General features: G+C 48.6%; 1 long non-coding RNA gene across 1 annotated transcript; it reads left to right on the plus strand.

Moving 5' to 3' along the window:
* Positions 1–4718: 4718 nt before the first annotated feature.
* Positions 4719–5289, plus strand: LOC111256701. Its single transcript, XR_002676925.1, has 3 exons — positions 4719–4901; positions 4987–5183; positions 5263–5289. It is a non-coding gene; the product is annotated as an uncharacterized LOC111256701 (long non-coding RNA).
* Positions 5290–14085: the final 8796 nt, after the last annotated feature.

Raw genomic sequence — 14085 nt, forward strand, 5'->3', positions numbered from 1 at the left:
TTCCCCCCCCCCCGCCGGTAGAATATTCCGCCGCCGCCCGCCGTTGGTAGGGCCCGGCCCCCCCGCCCCCCGGAAGGGGTGCGCGCCGGCCGGCGCCGGCCTACCGGCCCCCGCCCAACGCCCTAATTCCGCCCGAAGGCCCGGATGCCCGAAAGCTCCCCCGCTCTCCCCGACGGGCGGGAGACGCCCGGGCCGGCGCCCCCCGGCGGGGACCCCCGGGGCCGGAGCCCCCCCCCCCCGGTCCGGTGGGACCTTTGCCCATGGCCACCGCAGCCCGGAGCCAGCCGGCCCGACGCCCCCCGCCCGGCCTGTCAAGGTTGCGCCGCTCCCGTCATTGCCCGTGGCTGCCCCTGCCGGTGGCCCACGGTCCGTCGCCCGCGTCATCCACGATCGGAGGTCGTCTGACCACCGCTCGGTGCCCGCCTCCACGCCTTGCCGCCAGTGTTCACCAGGGAGAGGTAAAACTCTAAGAAGAGTTATAGTTAGATAGATGAATTAGAATTATATTGATAGGTAGAATTTAGATAGGTAGGTAGAATTGGTAGATGAAATAGCTAGATACGTAAATTAGAATAGGTAGATAGATTTGTTAGATATGAAAATTAATCTGTATGGATTGTAACGATAGAAAGATTAGAGGATACTCATGACACTATTTAACTAGATGTATGTCCAATTTTCTTTACGTAGTTAGATGTACAGTTAGTTACATAGTAAACTAGTTATTTAGTTAAGCAGTTGTATATGTACGTACCTAACTAACTATTAGGTTAGTTAGTTGTATGACACAGTTAGGTAGATGTATTTGGTAGTTATTAGGCAATTGATACTATCTTATTACATACTAGAGATCTAGTACTTAGAATGTTTAATTTATTATGGACTAAATGAATTGTGCGTCGTTATATTGATATACTAGATGGAGAATGTAGTGAGCATATATTACGGAGGCACTGTGGAAAGGGATGAATATGGATGTGTTAAGTTTGTTGGCATGCAGTGCGAGGTTGTCATATTTGATGAGAAACCATCGTTTAGTGAGTTGGTTGCAAGGGCTCGGGAGGAGTTACATTGTCATGAAAATGATGAAATCACAGTCGAGGGCATACTTCACCTAGGTTCCCCTCTCAACATTCAAAGGAAGATAGTCCCAATTCGGTGTGCAGGTCAGTGGGAGAAATATGTGAGGACGGTTATGAATGGTCATTCCCCAAGTGTTGAAGTGGTTGTTCGTCCGGTGGGAGTTGATCGAAATCCTCGTCGGTTTTCCCGACCAATGGGTCAACGGGCACATTTCGATCCTCCCATCCCAGAACCTGTTATGAACGTGGATGTTGCACCTACTATTCCCGATGCTGAATCTGCCCCTAATGAAGTAGTTGGACATGGTTGTCGGATTGATGATGATGTGGCGGACTCTCCTAATGAGTTTCTTTTCACTCAGAATGATCCGAGTAAGTGTCTCACCGGTTTCTATTGATACGAGATAATCCATTCGTTCCATCCACTTATTCTTTACTCATATTTGTACTTGATGGCGCAGGAGATATTCCAGAAAATGTGGATGTGCCTCTAGTTGATGCGCAAGTGCAATGTGGAGATGGATTGCGTGGCTCTAATAGTGTTGAAGTTTTGAATGATGAAGATGCATACGAGATGGGAGTGGATCTTGATTCTGATGATGATCGTCCTGTTGGAGAGATGACAGAGAGTGATATTGAGATGTTCAGGCGTATATTCCCCGGACGTCGTGATCCGATAGTTCACGAGTTTAGCGACCTGACTCTTTCCGATCAGGCGTTTGCAGAAGGACGTGATGATGACCTCCTAGAAGCTCCTGAAGCTGGTCCTAGTATGGTTATTGAGGAGGGTAGGGTATTTAAGGACCTTCCCGCATTGAAGAGATGGTTGCAAGCCTTTGTGGTGATACGGAAGAGACCGTATAAAGTGTTGCATTCATATGCGGAGCGCCGTTACACAGTTGTGTGTGACAAGGAACGGTGTCCATGGAGGGTTTGTGCAAGAAAGCAAAATATCACCGGGAAGTGGAAGATCACCAAAGTTGTCGGGCCACACAATTGTGCTGACCATGAGCTTACAGTGAGACATCCGCAGCTAACATCTACCCTCATTGCGAAGCGATTGATGGGAATATTGAAGGAACAACCCAACATGAAAGTGAGAACAATTATAAGAACTGTTGAGGAGATTTATGGAGGATATGTGATAACTTATGGTAAAGCTTGGAGGGCTAAGCAGCGAGCGTGGAGGATGATTTATGGGGATTGGGAGTCTGGGTACGAGCAGCTGCCAGTTCTTTTTAATGCAATTAAAGCGGTGAATCCAGGCATGCATTATGAGTACATCCCAAAGCCAAATGCTTGGAAGGAGGACGGGAGGCAGATATTCGGGCGTGCGTTCTGGTGCTTCCCTCAGTCTGTGGAAGCTTTTAGGCACTGTCGTCCTGTTTTCTCTATTGATGGTATGTTTTTGATTGGCAAATATAGAGGCACACTTCTTATAGCCATATCTTGTGACACGAACAATATGTTGGTTCCTTTGGCTTTTGCATTGGTTGAGAGGGAGAACAATGACAGTTGGGGGTGGTTCTTAAGACTAGTCCGGATACATGTGGTTGGTCCTGGTAGGGAGGTTGGCGTCATATCCGATAGGCATCAGGGCATACTTAATGCTGTGCAAGAACAGATAGAGGGTTATGCACCTTTGCATCATCGTTGGTGCACTCGGCACCTTGCGGAGAACCTTCTTCGGAAGGATGGTGTGAAGGATAATTTTGATCTGTTTCAAGTTGCAGCACGGCAGCTTGAGGACTATTACTTTCAGCGCAAATTGGAGCAGGTAAGGACCGCAACAAATGCAGAAGGTCGACATTGGCTTGCTGGTTTGATGAGAGATGTAGATAAGTGGACTAGAGCTCACGACGCCGGTGGTTGGAGGTACGAGTTTCTGTGCAGTAACATGGCCGAGTCATTCAATAAGTTGTTATTGGGGATACGTGGTATGCCTGTGAACGCAATCGTTGAATTCACCTTCTACAGGCTTGTTGCGTGGTTCAATGAAAGACACGCAAAAGCAGAAGCGTTGCAGGTTGCTGGGGAGAGATGGGCTGAAAAACCAAAGAGACATCTCATCATTGCAAATGAAAGGGCTTCCACACATGAGGTGCAATGTTTTGATCTCGGCTCAGGGACTTATCAGGTGGAGCATAGGGGCGGTACAACGTCCGACGGTGAGATCCGAGAGTCGAGGATACATGTGGTAGTTCTCCGACGGTGAGATCCGAGAGTCGAGGATACATGTGGTAGTTCTCCGAGATTTCAAGTGCACTTGTGGTAGCAGCTAGGCATCGCAATTTTGATATCGAGAGCATGATACCACATGAGTTCAGCGTAGACACCCTTGTGCGGACATGGAGCCCCCGCTTCGTGCCTTTCCGGGATCCTAGAGAGTGGCCTCCGTATGATGGGCCAAAATATGTTGCGGATCCTGCATACCGTTGGAACAAACGTGGAACAAGGAAGCGAACGAGGCATAACATGACTATGGATCAGGTATCCGGAAGAACGAGGCGTGGTAGAGCAACACCATTTCTTGCTGATCCAGAACAGAACGAGTGCGGCAAGTGCGGCAGATTGGGTCATAATTCACGCACTTGCCGTTGGCAAATTAGTGAGGTGCGACTAGTAGCTCTTTTCGTTACTTGATATGTGTTTTATTCATACAGGTTGTGTTTCTACATCTCTAACTTCATGATTTATTGTTTACTAATCTTATTTCTTTTTGCTTTTTTGTAGGATGGCGCACTTCCACCTTCTAGACCAGGCGTACGACCAGACCCACCGAGGTCGTCTCATAGCGGGAGGGCAGGTAATAATTTACAATTTATGATTAAAGGTTTGCGAGATCCACGTATTGTGTCCTATTTAATCTCTGACTTGGTTTATTTGCATGCAGGTCCTTCCGCTCCTTCGTTCTAGAGCCCATGATGGGTTTTTGGCGCTGCAGTACGACGACCGCTACACTCCTTTGCTACAGATGGCTGGCCTAGATGTCATCTCGTATCAGGTTCGTCGTGGGATGCCCAAGTTTAATTCAGCGGCTATAACTGCGTTGGTTGACAGGTACTGTTACCACTAGTCATATTCATTTTGTTATGTCTTTACATGTTATCAAATAATAATCCGGCGAAATGTAGGTGGCGACCCGAGACTCACAGCTTTCACCTCCCGTTCGGAGAGATGACAGTGACCCTACAGGACTGTCAGAAGATGCTGGGTCTGTCGATTCGGGGCCAGCCAGTCACTGGGCCGTGCGTCTCAGATGGTTGGAGAGCACGAGTCGCAGCCTTCCTGGGGCGAGAGGTTGAGGAGCAGGGGACTCGCACATCTGGAGTGCTAATCTCATGGCTGCGGGAACACTTCGGCCACTGCCCCCAGGACGCGGATGCTGAGACAGTTGGGCACTACTGCAGGGCATGGATACTACACCTCTTTGCCTGCGTTCTTTTCCCAGACGCTACAGGTGACACAGCATCTTGGATGTGGGTGCACTGCCTCACTGACTGGCACCAGGCTGGTTTTTACAGCTGGGGATCAGCTGTGTTGTGCTTTCTATACCGGCAGCTATGCGAGGCGTGCCGTCGGACTTCGGGCTCTCCGTCAGTTGGTGGGTGTGTCTACCTGTTGCAATTATGGATGTGGTCCCGTATTCCTGTTGGTCGGCCCGAGATTATGCCGCGTCGACCGTGGTTCCCAGGTGAGCCGCCGAGACGACAGCCGACATGGGCATATATTTGGGATCAGGTTAAGGTTAGCCATACGAGGTTGGACCGCGCGTACCTTGATTACATCAACGAGATAGACGCGCTCACTGCTCATAGTGTAAGTGATTTTTTTAGACATGCTTTGTAATCTTTTAGTATAACAACTAACGTTTTTGATTCAAATTTTGCAGGTAAATTGGCAGCCTTACGACGGAGACGATCCACTTCCTTTTCCCCTTAGCTTCATGTGTGCGACGGACGATGATATTTATAGGATGGTGTGCCCTCTTATTTGCTTCTATGCTGTCGAGTACCACCTGCCACATCGAGTCGCACGTCAATTTGGGATGAGGCAGATTTGGCCACCACAGGCGACCTCGACTAGTATAGAGTTACACAAGTAAGTCTTTTCCTATTTCATATATTTCAATACTATTAACTAAATTTTGGCTAACACTAACGTGTAACGTGACGTGCAGCGTGGATCGAAAGAAGAAAAGGAAGGTCTCTGAGTGGGCCTCGTTCCACCACACATACATTCAGGAATGGGAGCTGTTCGAGGAGAACGTGGACGAGAACAACGAGCCGCACACAAACAGTGCGTACAGACAATACCAGAGCTGGTACCAAGGTGCGACGCGGCACAGGCTGAGGGAAGCGTGGACGCAAGATGACTACGCCGAAATCCAGTCATCCGACGATGAAGACACGGTGTACGATCAGAGTACTCGTGCTGGAAGGCAGGTGGAGGCAGGACCAATCCTGGATAGGATGGTAAGACAATTGCTTCACTTTTCTATGTTCTATGTTACGTTACGTAGAGATTTAGATAGTTAGAGAAGGACTTAGTGATCATCTGACTTAATCATTTAGTCATTTAGTGACTTAGACATTTGTTGCTTCAGTGACTTAGTCATTTGTTCCATTAGTGACTTAGTCATTTGTTGCAGGGCCGTACCCTACAAACCTCGGTTAGAGATATAGAGCATATCCGTCCACGAGTTAGGGACCCCGAGGTACAGAGCGTCCTAGAGGTAAGTCTCAAATTATTCTTTCTAATCCTTTATTAATACGTTACATTCTTCATTTGTCTAACTTGTTCTTACTACTGCAGCGATTGTCAAATCGGCTTCGTCGTGCCGCTGCTCGTTGTGGTTGCAAGACTGCCACGACGCGAGACGTCCACGTTCCATCCCTTCGCGTGCCAGGCGTCGGTACGTCCAGCCAAGGCCCCTCAGGTTCGAAATCAATTGCATCCGAGGAAGTCAACGACGACGACGATGACGACGACGATGAGCAGAGGGCCGAGGAGATTGGCCCGTCTCAGCTCCAGGAGGCTCCCTTGACTCAGCCTACATAGGTTGTAGGGGGTACTAGACTACGTCGTCCACGTTCTCCTTACACTCCAGGCACCGACGCCCTTGGTCACAAGGGTAAGGGTAAGACTAGGAGGCAGTGACGACTCTGATTGCGAACTTTGTATCATATGGACTATTGTGTCATTCTGAACTATTTGTGGATTCAATTGTGTCATTCTGAACTTTGTATAAGGACTTTCTCCCTTAACTATTGTGGATTCTATTCTGAATGTGTGATATGCTTGTGTCATATGCTTCTATGTTTCTATGCTTGTATTTATATTCACTATTCATCTCGTAATTTTGTATGGATTGCATCAACAAGTAGGGGAAATTCTGCCGAAATTTCGCTAACAATTACCATTTTTATTTTCTACGGATATTTCAGTAGACTACGACTTCGAAATGCATTACATCGCAAAATGAACATATGTCGTCTACAAATTGCGTGTCCTTACTTAAAGTGCATTATTACATGACAACATAATAAAAGTCTCACAGTAGAAAATATTGTTCATAAATAAACCATAGAACTAGAACCTAAATATGGCTACTGAGTGCAACGAGGCCACTTTCCCTTCCTTAAGGCATCGGGATTCTCCTCAACCGCTGCTTTCGCTCGGCGTGCCCGCTCAAGCTTCTTCTCTCTCTCCTCCCTGTTCGCAGCAACCCGCCTCCTTTCCTCCTCTTCCTTGTGCTCCTTTTCCGCAGCCTCCTCTACGAGCCTCTTCTCGTACACCTCCTTCCTCTCTGCATCCCAGCGCATCATATACTCCAAAAACTCCTTATCTTCAGGATCGATCTCAGTGTCGATCCACTGCTCAAAATCACATAGCGGTGGAGGGGTCTACAACAAATGCAATTGTTATAAAACAAAAAAATTATGGACAATAATTATAAGACAACAACATTTCCTTACCAACATGTTAATGCGGCGCTGACGAAGTGTAGGTTCAAACGCAAAGTTGGAACACATCCAATACCTCTGCCTATACGTGGCATGTTCTTCGGACTTGGCTACCTTGCAAGGATCGCCGCAAAAGCACATCGGCACTGGAACACCACTAGGCAGAGGCAATGGATCGAACGCATTTCCGGTCTTCTTTGCGCCATAACTACAATTTTGTTTATTTGGTTCTATGAATCAAACGCACTTAAGAATAAACCTACAATTAAGGTTTTTTCATTTGATCCACAACAATGAGTATATAACATAACTACGGGCGTTGAGATTACCTTAGTTTCTTAGCTTTTCCACACCTCGGCATCCTACATTTGCATGAAACCCTAAGTTCAAAAATGCAAGAAATATATAGCGAATCGATGTGAAAAAAAGGTATGACGGAGAGAGGATACCTTGCTCTTCAGGATCCACGGATCAAATGAAAGTTTCCTAACCTACAATGTCGATTCGTAGTCTAGAGCGAAGTAGGGAGAGTAAAACCCGAGAGAGTAGAGAATAATGAGGGAGGAACTCTCGGGCAGGAAGAAGGGGTGTTATATATGGCTGGAGGCTTGGCGCCAGGGAGGCTGGCGCCAAGCCTCGGCGCCAAGATCTATGGCGCCAAGGCTTGGCGCCAGCGACGGTGGCACCGAGCCTTGGCGCCACGGATCTTGGCGCCGAGCCTCCGCGCCACGTCAGCAGGCCGGTGCCACGTTGGTCGCGCGGTGTAGGGGCCTTGGCGCCAGGACTGCTGGCGCCAAGACGTTATACCTTGGCGCCAGCCAGCCTGGCGCCAAGCCGAGGGTCCATTTTCGGAATTAGTTTCGCCAGGGGCCTATTTGTGAGATTTTTTCCGAAAAAGGGCCAAAAAACAAAAAAGTCGGTCCCCCTGCCTTCCATTCTCCGACATGAGCTCCAGCAAGAAGCACCCATCCATGACCATCATCTCGACGAAGCGACCTGTGCTCGCCCCACGCCATTTCTCATCGAGGCCATGGTAGGCTTCCAGCAGCTGATCCGCCATCTCCTCGACCGCATCGACGAAGTCGCGGAGCGGCTTGCTGGCGGAGTGCTTGACCAGGTGCAGCACCGCCCAGCGTTTGTGCTCCTCCGTGATGGGCTCGTCAGCGACGGTGGTGGCGGACGACTTGAAGCTGCTCCGACGAAGCACCGTCCGCTCGCTAGGCCGCAGCAGCACAGCCGCGGCCCTGCGGGCGACCGGGCGCCCCTGTCCCACATCAGGCCGAGAGCTGCAGAGGACCGCACGCCCAGAGGGGATGACGACGGGGCCGGCGGGAGGCCCTAGAGCCTGCAGCGTGTGGCGGTGCGGCAGGCCTAGGGGATCCGGCGGGCGGGCAAGGCGGCGCAGACGGTCAGCGACGAGCAAGGGCAGGCCATGGGAGCGGCAGGGGTCGGAAGCGTCTGATCGAATCGTGGAGTTAGGGTTGAGGATAAGGACAGCCGTGTCGGAGATGAGCACAGTGTCAGCGAGGTGATGTTGCAATGGGCCGATTGGTTGTGTGGGCGGATTTGGGCCGGTTTGGGATGTATTAATCATTCCGTATTATACGTATTACTCGTTTGTGCAGAAAATTTAATGTTTACACATTAGAGCTCAATTTAATTACCTTTGTATTCAATATAAGTTATCTAAAATTCAAACATTATGAAATCTTATAATTTAATATATCTCTCTTGGATGCTTTAAATCTTCATACAAAATGAAAAACTCAAAAAAAATTTGTGAAAGCAACAACATCAATATACATGCTAAGCAACCATACTATTTAAAAAAAATGACCACAAATGCAACAAGATAAAACCAAGCTAACGACATAAAAATACCCGTAGCAATGCATGGGCATTTCTACTAGTAAATATAAAGCAACACAAAAAGGCTATGTGCTACACTTCCAACTTTGCTACAACAGGATAAAATGCAAATGAATTTGAACACTCGCATTCCTGTAATTCGTATATATAATGGCTGGAGTTTGGAATTAAATGTACAAACTTTCAGAAACTCATCATGTTCACATATATGAGTATATACAAATGAATTAGCTAATTAAGTTCCTTAGCCGTTAAGAAAATATAAGCATATCTACCTTGGGTAATACTCCATCCAACCCAAATTATTATTAGTTTTGATTTTTCCAAGTACATAGCTTTTGAAACGCAACTAAACATATATTATGTCTAGATATGTAGTAAAAGTTATTGTCAGATTTATAAGCCCGGTAGTCCACCAGGGGGTTACCCAAGTGGTTGATTTGTAGGTGAGGGTGATTGCGAAACCAAGAACTCGAAGGTAATTGCGAGAACACAAGGGACACGAGGGTTTTAGATAGGTTTGAGTCTCTGAAGAGTAATACCCTACATCCTGTATGCGTGGATTGTATTGCTAGTAAGAGATGAGGTGCCCTCGGGAGACTCCCTTATTAGTTGCCTTATATAGACTGACGACCTAGGGTTACAATCGGTTTCAATCTAATCTACTCAATAGTTACTTGGAAGGTAATCTGAGTTGGACTACAACACGTGTCCCGCAATATCCAGGCTGATTTGAATCGCCCAGCCTCCTTGGCGTGTACTCCAAGTAACTTCATGTTCTTGGCCCGCACGCCCTGGTTGGACGGGCCCACTTATCAGGTCCGGCCAGTATCCTAGTCGGTAGGGACCCATGGGGCACCCATATCCCTTAAGCCCTCGAGTGATGTGTAGGTGAACAGGAACTTGAGGTCATCACAACAAAGCTTGGAATGTGGTCGACTGAAGCTGCGATGGCGTCATGGTGACGGAGAGGCTGCACAATGCTAAAAGAAAGAAGAAAATCCAAGCGAACGCAGAGCCATATGCGTAGAGTGAAGTCAAGTACCGAGACGATGGATGTCGGGAATCCAGCAGGTCGAAGCAAAGGACATGGAGGGTGTCGCAAGACGCACTCCATAGGAGTAGCCCCATGCATTGAAGCAATTAGTATAATCGGTCCAATGGTCCAAAAAGATGAAAAATTTGATCCCAATAGTAGGTCCGAGTGCCTGAACACAATGTAACATCCGCAGAAATCACCAACTGAAATCACCCATTAAAAATTGTTTTCAAAATCTCTTTACCACTGAGCTCCCGGAAATCCAAACCTTCCCAGCGATTTCGCCGTCCCGCACCCAAGCCGACAGCTATCATTTTATCCATACCCGTAATTCTCGCCGCGTGCCGTCGTCAGACACCGCGCGCGTGCTCCGACCATGTGCCGCGAACGCCGTCGGTCTCCCTCTTTTCTTTCTCTTTTTCCCTCCCCTTTTCTTTTTCTTTTTTTCCTTCTTCCTTTCTTCTTCTCCTTCTTTCTTCTTCCTCCTTCCTCCTTCTCTCTCCTCTTCCTTTCTTCCTCCCGGTTCCTGGCACCACTCCTCCTAGCCGGCCCCAACGCCATTACTCCCCCGGCACCCACCTCCTCCTGGCGCACACCGCTGACCGCCTTGGACCCGCACCCCGGGCCACGTGCCGCCGCCGGCCCCCTACCTCTCCTCGGGTGCCGCCCGCCGCACGCCACCATTGCCGTGCCCCCCCCCCGCGACGCCCTCCCCCTGAACCTAAGCCCCTACCGCCGGCCCGGCCCCCACCTCCATGCCGTACGCCGCCGGCCGCCCGGTCCCCTACTGCCGGCCGCCCCTCGCCGGCCTATAAAAAGGGGCAACACCCCAGCCACCACCGCCACATCCCACCGCACTCCATCTCCCAGCCACCTGCGCCAACTGCCGCCGCCGCCTCCGCCCGTGCGCCGCGGCCCCAAGTTCCTGCCGGCCGCACCTCCCTCCCTTCCCAAATCCCCAAAGTAAGGAGCAAAATGGGGCCTCCACGGCCTCCTCTACCCTCCTCCGCCGCTTCCCCTCGCCGCCAGCAAGCCCAGGCCACCGCCCCGGGCCGGCCGCCCCTCCCTTGCACCTCCTATGTTCCGATAGAGAAGGAAAGGAAGAAGAAGCCCCTCCTTTCCGATCTAACCCCCAACTTTTGCCAAATTACAAATTACTCCTTCCACCTCTCTCAAAGGCTGTTTCACAAATCAACCCCTCCACCTTTGGAAATATTTACAAATAGGTCCCTGGTTTATCGCAAATCAGTCCTAAACCTCCTTTTTAAGCCCCTAATCCATGTTTACCTCGTCATTTCATGCGCCAAACTTCCTCCAATTAATCCCAAATTTTACCACGTCATCCTCCAGAATACTTCCGCCGATCCATATCCAAATTTCCCAAAAATATTCCTTCTACCTATTTTCCGTTCGCGTTTTCTGTTCAGAGCTCAACGGATAAAAACCAATTTTCTTTTATTTATTTGTGTGCCCGTTTGTGTGTGCCGTAGATCGCGGATTACCCGAGGAGGAGCCCGAGGAGGAGTTTGACCGTGAGCTTGAGCTCGAGGACCAGCAGCACGAGCCGGAACTCCCGGAAGGCTTTGAAGACGGCAAGTCCAATCTCCCCTTTTGATGCATAATTAATACCTAGTTTTTCAAACACAACCTATTGGACTATTTTATAAAATGCATATTGTTTTATTGCAAGACATGGTTGGATAGCCACCCCTTGATTGTTATGAACATTCCTTGTTGTCCTATGGTTATCTCTAAATATGACCTACTCTGTTTAGATGATAACCACTGCTAGAGTGCTTAGGAAATTGCTACTCGATTTCAATCATTATTACCATGGTTTATTTGAAGAATAAATGTGTGTGTGTGTTCAATTGGGCAAATGGTTTTTGAAAAGGGATGTGTAGACGAGATGGATGGGTGTTTCTTGTGTGAAATGCCAGGATGTGGTGCTCGTACCTTAGTGGTTGAGCGATGTCGGGAGATATCCATCTTGTCATGGTTAAGGACCGAGTTGATGTGTCATCTTGCCTAATTCAACTATCATGCAACCACTTGACCGTTGTATGGGCAACGACTTAGCATAAATCCCACTAGCTGAACTGTTAGTCTTCAGGGGTGTTGGTGAGCAACGGGAGCCCATGGAAAAGGAGTAAGATCTTGGTGACTTAGGTCCCGGTTCCGGTCTCGTGGATGAGCCGTGAACCCCTTGGGTGCTTCCGTGAGGACTAGCCAGTCTTAGCTAAGGTGGGTAATAGCTTTGTTAGGATCCGCACCGGCACTAAGGTGATCGTGCTGCGGTACCCTACTTGTGGGAAAAGTGTACAACCTCTACAGAGTTAAAACCTATCTGGGTAGCCGTGTCCACGGCATTGGACGAGTTACGGCTTGGTCACATAACTAGGACTTGGGCATGGATGGTCATGTGTGTGTGTGCGTGTGCGTGTGTGTTGGATTTTGGAAGTGTCCGGCAGTTGTGCCGTGAGCTATGGCGAATGGGGAGTCTGATAGCAATAAAACTTGGATCCTTTGTGTAGGATTGACCCCACTCAATGTTCGGTTACTAAAGAAAAGCTTTACAAAAATTCATTTGAAAATGAGCCCATGCATGTGTTAAAAATCTAGCTTTACCGCAAATAAACTCTAGCCTATCCTTGATATATCCTGTGCATATACTTGCTTGTATCCCCCTCCGTGGATGGGGTTGGACTTGTTGAGTACATTCGTACTCACCCTTGCTTGTTGCTACAGAGGAAGACCTGGACTTCATCGCCGAGGACTTTGAGTAGAGGTTTTGTCCGCACCCAACACTGCCTGTGGTGTTGGCCTTACCAAGATGCTGCTGCTGCCGTGTAGTCCTGAGTGTTGTCTTTTGGCAGTCGCTTGGTTAGCCGCTATTGTTTATTTACTTCTTATCTCTACGTGGCTTTCACGCCCACTCCCTCGGGAGTTGTACGGTAACTGAATTATCTGTCGAATAAATGTGTTATCAGCCTCCTGGGACTGATATTTGTATCACATTTAGTCTCTACTTATGTAGGGACACTTCAGGCAAGGATGGGCGAAACCACAGAGGCATGCCGACCAAAAGTAGGTGCATAGCCCCCGAGGACGGGGACTAGCAGAGCCGTAGAGGCACGTTGACCTGAAATAGGTGCCCAACCCCCGAGGATGAGGATTGGCGGAGCAATGAAGGCACACCAACCTGAAATAGGCGCCCAGCCCCCAAGGACGAGGACTGGCGGAGCCGTGGAGGCACAACGACCAGAAAAAGGTGCCCAACCCCCGAGGACGAGGACTAATGGTGTTGGAGGTATGCCCTAGAGGCAATCATAGAGATGATGATATTCCATTTGTATCCATGATTTGTATATTGTGTTCATTGAATATCCATTAAAGGCTACTTGAATTGATTTGCAATTATGTGAATTGTATGTGAAACTCTTTACTTGTATGGTTATTCTAAAGTTGTCCCTAGTCGGAGTTCATGTGAGGACACACATGAATATTAGACTAGCACATGTATTAGTTGATGACTATGTTTCACAAGTCATGGACATGGAGATGTTGAACTAATAATGTGGACACATGTGGAGACATGTGTTAGGACTGACCCAACACGAGAAGTAGTTCTCTATTTAAACAACATATACGCTTTGTCCTTAGACCTGAGATTGTCGCATGTATTCTAGATGTGGATCGACCTACTTAGGGGCTATCAAACGCTACGCCGAAACAGGGTAGTTATAAAGGTAGCTTTCGGGTTTGCCAAGAAGCATGCTATGAGACATGGTCAATCAAGAAGGGATTTGCCCCTCTCTGATTGAGAGTGATATCTCTGGGCCCCTCAAGTGATCGGATCCGAAAATGCATGGCCATGCTACGTACGGTTAAGAGTTAACCTACAAAGGGATTCCGAATCACAGGATCGAGAAAGAGCGGTCGGCTTGAAGCTAGACCAAATATCGTGAGGCAAAGGGAATAGCATGTATACTATGTTGTGATGGTTCGTCTGATATGATCTTCGTGTGCGTATAGGAGTTGGCACGTCTTGCTAGAGGCCGCTACCGACTATTGGGCCGAGTAGGAGTACTCGGGCCATGTCTATACGTATCCGAACCCATAGGGTCAC

Source organism: Setaria italica, chromosome I (assembly GCF_000263155.2).
Source record: "Setaria italica strain Yugu1 chromosome I, Setaria_italica_v2.0, whole genome shotgun sequence".
Taxonomy (NCBI): domain Eukaryota; kingdom Viridiplantae; phylum Streptophyta; class Magnoliopsida; order Poales; family Poaceae; genus Setaria; species Setaria italica.